This window comes from Lutra lutra, chromosome X, assembly GCF_902655055.1.
Source record: "Lutra lutra chromosome X, mLutLut1.2, whole genome shotgun sequence".
NCBI lineage: Eukaryota > Metazoa > Chordata > Mammalia > Carnivora > Mustelidae > Lutra > Lutra lutra.
The window spans coordinates 6,363,471-6,370,222 of NC_062296.1; positions in this window are offsets into that span (position 1 = coordinate 6,363,471).

Sequence of the window (6,752 nt, forward strand, 5' to 3'; positions counted from 1 at the left end):
ATTATGCTGCATCTACTCCCTACCGAGGTTGCCATTAGTGCTGTTTATCAAATATTTATAGTTTTCCCCTGTTCTGGGAAATTGGTACGATCTTAATGTTTATGCAATCCCCCCCTTTTTTTTTGTCTTAGGTCTTTTTAATTTCTCATTTGTATTTTTTAACAACAAAAGGTAGTTGGAACCCTGAATAAAGGGGAAACCAGACATTCAAGCAGGGGCCTGAATAAATATCTCAAATGGATGACCCAGGTCCTGTTACTGCAGATGGTAACATAGGAAATTAGGGATGTGTTGAGAACCACCTCACGACCCCAAGAAATGAACGGTTGCTAACTTTTCAGGCAGGAATTTGATTGTACCCAGTGCTTTTAGAATCAGGAAGTGGTGACAGCTGTGATGAAAAACTTTCAACTTTCATGGAGCTCGCTCTCCTTGTAGAAATTGTCTGAAATATGGAGACTACAAAATCAGAGGATTTGAATAGATACCTAAAGTTTTAAATGTAGGAATGGATAATAGTAATACCAGTGAAGTTTAAAAAAAACTTTGCTTTTATTAACTTTCCCTGAAAAACTGGCTAAGGAGAAAAAACACTTCAAGTTAAAAGTTTTTGTTAAAAGTAACTCTTGTAAAATATGTACTAGATCTTTCCCTTTTAAAGGCAGCTGAAATCTTTGAGCTCTGTGATTTATGTAGGTGAATTCTTTAATTTTAAGTGATGGTCAGAGGACAAGGATTCAGAAATGATTTTCTACGTGGAATTTTACCCTTTCCCCCAAATGTATATGTAAATATTACACAAAACTTCCACTGGTTAATGATCCAAAAAACGATTTCTGTCTGACATTTTCTTTAGAAGATGACTGAGTGTATGTATGCATTTCGGGCAGGTAGATCAGACAGTATTGGGACATTTAATGGGTCTGAACAATTTGGCATTGCCATAATGATCTATGCTCTTCAAGTGTACTGAACTGAAATGGCCTTGAGGTACTTTACCTAACGGATTAAAATAAGTATAATTTTACAAATTAGATACCTCATTTTACTTCAGACATGATTTTATTGAAGGAAGAAGATGATCTTGCTGGAGTGGGATGCTGCTGAGACTGGGGGCAAGGGAGCAGTTGTCAATAAACCCAGGTTTTTGTATTGAATGGCTTTTCTCCAAGTCTATAAGACTTGGGAAAAGAGTATTTTGCTTTTCTTTTATTTTCTTACTCTTAGAATGTTTTAAAATCTCAGCTTGAGGCTGAGGTATTGGAGCTGGCAAGTAGAGAATTTGGACAGTCCCTTTAATAAAAGTGGAGAAATGTAGATTGTAAAAGATGGCAGGGGTATTAAAGGGACAGCATCAGACAGGGTAGAAATCTGTTGCGATCACAGTGCAATAGTACTTCTGGCATTGAACACTCAAGAGAGAGTAGGAGGACATCCAACAAGACACTGTGAGAACTCCCATCTCCCCACGTTGCCAGGTCATAAGGGGCTCCTCTTGCAGATACAGCCAGAGTTAGCCAAAATGAAAGATGTCGGAGTCTTATTTGAGACCTAAAGACACCTGCAGATTGAAAGTAAGGGGATGGAGAAACATCTATCATTCAAATGGATGTCAAAAAAAGCTGGGGTAGCAATACTTACATCAGACAAACTGAACTTTTAAACAAAGACTATAACAAGAGAGACACAGGATAATAATAAAGGAGACAATCTAAGAACAAGATAGAGCACTTGTAAATATTTCTGCCTCCAACATAGGAGCACCCAAATACATAAAATAGTTAATAACAAACATAAAAGACCTAATCAATAGTAATACAATAGTAGAGAACTTTAATACCCCACTTATATTGATGGACAAATAATCTAAACAGAAAATAAGGCAATGATCGCTTTGAATGACACACTGGAACAGATGGATTTTACAGATATATTCAGAACATTCCATCCTGAAACAGCAAAATACACATTCTTTTCAAGTGCACATGGAACATTCTCCAGAATAGATCACGTATTAGTCCATAAAACAAGCCTCAACAAATTCAAGAAGATCAAAGTCATACCATGCATCTTTTCTGACTACAAGGCTATAAAACTAGAAGTTAATCACTAGAAAAAATCTGGAAAGACCACAAAAACATGGAGGTTAAAGGACATGCAACTGAGCAATGCATGGGTCAACCAAGAAATGAAAGAAGAAATTAAAAAAGTATACGGAAACAGATGAAAATACAATGGTCCAAAACCTTTGGGATGCAGCAAAGTGGTTCTAAAGGGAAGTTTGTAGCAATACAGTCCTACCTCAAGAAGCAAGAAGGGGTGCCTGGGTGGCTCAGTGGTTAAATCCTCTGCCTTCAGCTCGGGTCATGATCTCAGGGTCCTGGGATCGAGCCCCACGTCGGGCTCTCTGCTCAGTGGGAAGCCTCCTTCCTCCACTCTCTCTCTATGCCTACTTGTGATCTCTGTCTGTCAAATAATAAATAAAATCTTTTAAAAAAAAAGAAGCAAGAAAAATCTCAAATAATCTAACCTTCTACCTAAAGGAGCTGGAAAAAGAATAACAAATGAAGCCCAAAGCCAGCAGAAGGAAAGAAATAATAAAGATTAGAGCAGAAATAAATGACACAGAAACTTAAAAAATGATAGATAGGTCAATGAAACCAGGAGCTAGTTCTTTGAAAAAAATCAAGAAAATTGATAAACCTCTAGCCAGACTTACCAAGAAAAAGGGAAAGGACTCAAATAAAGTAAATCACAGATGAGAGATGAGAAATAACAATGAATACCACAGGGAAAAAAAAAACAATTACAAGAGAATATTATGAAAAAGTATATGCCAACAAATTGGACCACCTAGAATGAATGGATAAATCCCTAGAGACATGTAAACTACCAAAACTGAAACAGGAAGAAATAGAAAATTTGAACAGATTGATAACCAGCAAAGAAATGGAATTGGGAATAAAAAAATCTCCCAAAAAACAAAAGTGCAGGACCAGATGGCTTCACAGGGGAAATACACTAAATATGTAAAGAAAAGTTAATACCTATTCTTCTCAAACTATTCTAAAAATTAGAAAACAAAGGGAAACTTCCAAATTCATTCTCTGAGGCCAGTCTTACCCTGATACCAAAACCAGATAAAGATACCACTAAAAAAGAGAACTACAGGCCAATATCTCTGATGAACATAGATGCAAAACTCCCGAACAAATCACTAGCAAACTGAATTCAATAATATATTACGAAAATCATTCACCATGATCAAATGGGATTTATTCTTGGGTTGCCAGGATGGTTCAATATTCACAAATCAACCAATGTGATACATCACATCAATAAGAGAAAGAATAAGAACCATATGCTCCTTTCAGTAGATGCAGAAAAAGCATTTGACAAAGTATAACATCCATTCATGATAAGAACCCTCAACAAAGTAGGTTTAGAGGGAACATACTTCAAAAGGCCACATATGAAAAACCCACAGCTCACATCATCCTCAATGGGGAAAAACTGAGAGCTTTTCCCCTAAGGTCAGGAACAATACGGAAAAACTGAGAGCTTTTCCCCTAAGGTCAGGAACAATACAAAGATTTCCACTCTCACCAGTCTTAAACAACATAATACTGGGAGTCCTAGCCATAGCAATCAGACAACAGAAAGAAGTAAAAGGCATCCAAATAGGTAAGGAAGAAATAAAACTTTCACTATATGCAGAAGACATGATACTCTATGTAGAAAACCTGAAAGAATCTACCAAAAAAAAAAAATCTGCTAGAATTCATAAACAAATTCAGTAAAAGCACAGGATACAAAATCAGTGCCCAGAAATCTGCTGATCTCTATATGCCGAAGATGGAGCAGCAGAGAGACAAATTAAGAAAACAATACCATTTATAATGACATCAAAAATAATAAGATGCCTAGGAATAAATCTAACCAAAGAGGCAAAAGACCTGTACTCTGAAAACTATAAAACGCTGATGAAAAAATTGAAGAGGACACAAATAAATGGAAAGACATCCCATGCTCATGGATTGGAAAAACAAATATTGTTAAAATGTGTATATTACCCCAAGGAGTCTACACTTTCAATGCAATGCCTATCAAAATATGAACAGCATTTTTAACACAACTAGAGCAAACAAGCCTAAAATTTGTATGTTATCCAAAAGATCCCAAAAAGCCAAAGCAATCTTTAAAAAGAAAAGGAAAGCTAGGGGCATCACAGTTCTGGACTTCAAGTTATATTGGAAAGCTGTAGTAATAAAGACAGTATGGTACTGGCATAAAACCGGACACATAGATCAGTTGAACAGAATAGAAAATCCAGAAATGGATCCATGACTATGTGGTCAAATAATCTTTGACAAAGAAGGACAGAATATCCAGTAGGAAAAAGACCATTTTTTAAAAAGATTTTTATTTATTTATTTGACAGACAGAGATCACAATAGGCAGGGAGGCAGGCAGAGAGAGAAGAGGAAGCAGGCTCCCTGCTGAGCAGAGAGCCTGATGCGGGGCTTGATCCCAGGACCCTGGGATCATGACCTGAGCCGAAGGCAGAGGCTTTAACCCACTGAGCCACCCAGGCGCCCCGAAAAAGACCATTTTTTCAGTAAATCGTGTTGGGACAACTGGACAGCAACATGCCAAAGAATGAAACTGGGCCACTTTCTTATACCATACACAAAAATAAATTCAAAATGGATGAAAGACCTAAATGTGAGACCTGAAACCATAAAAACCTTAAAAGAGAACACAGGCAGTAACTTCTTTGATACTGGCCATAACAGCTTCTTTCTAGATATGTCTCCTCAAGCAAGGGGGGAAAAAGCAAAAATAAACTATTGAAACTACATGAAAATAAAAAGCTTCTGTACAGTGAGGGAAACAATAAAAACTAAAAGAACCTGTGGAATGGGAGAAGATACTTGCACATGGCATATCTAGTAAAGGACTAGTATCTAAAATATATAAAGAACTTATAAATCTCAGCACCAAAAACCAAATATTCCAATTCAAAAATGGGCAGAAGACATGAATAGACATTTCTCCAAAGAAGGCATATAGATGGCTAAGAGACACATGAAAAGATGCTCATCATCAGTTATCATCAGGTAAATGTAAATAAAAACTACAATGAGATATATCACCTCACAGCTATCAGACTGGCTAAAATCAAGAAAGACACAAGAAACAACAAATGTTGATAAGGATGTAGAAAAACTGGAACCCTTTGTGCATTGTTGGTGTAAACGCAAACTGGAGCAGGCACTGTGGAAAACAGTATGGAAGTTCCTCAAAAAGTTAAAAATAGAGCTACCTTACAGTCCTGCAATCACACTACCAGGTATTTACCTAAAGAATACAAGAACACTAATTCAAAGGGATGCATGTACCCCTATGTTTATAACAGCATTATTTTCAATAGCCAAGGTATGGAAGCAGTCCAAGTGTCCATCGATTGATATACTGGATAAAGAAGTGTTACATTGGGGTGTCTGGGTGGCTCAGTTGTTAAGCATCTGCCTTTGGCTCAGGTCACAATCCCAGGGTCCTAGGATCAAGCTCCGCATTGGGCTCCCTGCTCAGTGGGAAGCCTGCTTTTCCCTTTCCCACTCCCCCTGCTTGTGTTCCCTTTCTTGCTTTGTCTCTCTCTGCCAAATAAACAAACAAACAAATAAATAAATAAAATCTAAAACAAAAAAGAAGTGGTATGTATACATGATGGAATATTATTCAGCCATAAAAATGAAATCTTACCATTTACAATGACATGGATGGAACTGGAGAGTATAATGCTAAGTGAAATAAGGCAGGCAGAGAAAGACAAACAGCACATGATTTAATTCCTATATGGAATTTAGGAAACAAAACAAGCAAAGGAAAACATATATAGGGAGAAATCATGAAACAGACTCTAAAGAGAACAAACCGATGGTTACCAGAGAGGAGGTGGGTGAATTAAGTGATGGGGTGAAATAAGTGATGGGGTGAAATTAGTGATGAGCATGGGGTGACGTGTGGAAGTGTTGAATCACTATATTGTATGCCTGAAACTAATATGACAGTGTAAGCTTTCTAACTGGAATTAAAATTAAAACTTAAAAATAAAGATGTCAGAGTCAGACTTGCAAAGGAAGTCAGATGGGACCTGGTGGAAGAGAAGCTGCAGTTCTCACCTCCAGAGCTCAGAGAAGAGTCTGAGCACAGACACAGGGAAGATATAGAATTAGAAAAATGAAAAACTGTTCTGAAAATGGAACTCTGGGGAGAGAAGCTTGACTGAGCCCTGCCCCTAAGCCAGATTGCTGGTGAACACATGTGCTGGTTGGACATGCAAAATGAGAGCTGCTAGTATTACTGACCCCTAGAAAAGCATTAATTTAAAGCAGTTAAAATCCTAAAGAATATATTACTGACCTTGGTCCCACCCAAGTTTGATAAGGAATTTCATCCTCTAGTTGGCCTGTTATGGGTCTGGCGAAACCATATTCCATACTTGAGTCTCTTGTGGGTTGTATTCACTGGATTACTTGGAAAGAATGGACTTTGCAGTTTTTCACTATGTTGATCATGAGGCAACCACAGAGTGCAAGACTAGGCTATTTTGTTTCTTTGGGTTGTTTCTATGATTGGAGCATAATTTACATAAATCACAATGTGCTCTTTTCAATGTATGGTTCTCTGAGTTTTGACAAATAGTTGTAGTTGTATAACTACAACCTTTCCCTCTCACACCCAGCTCC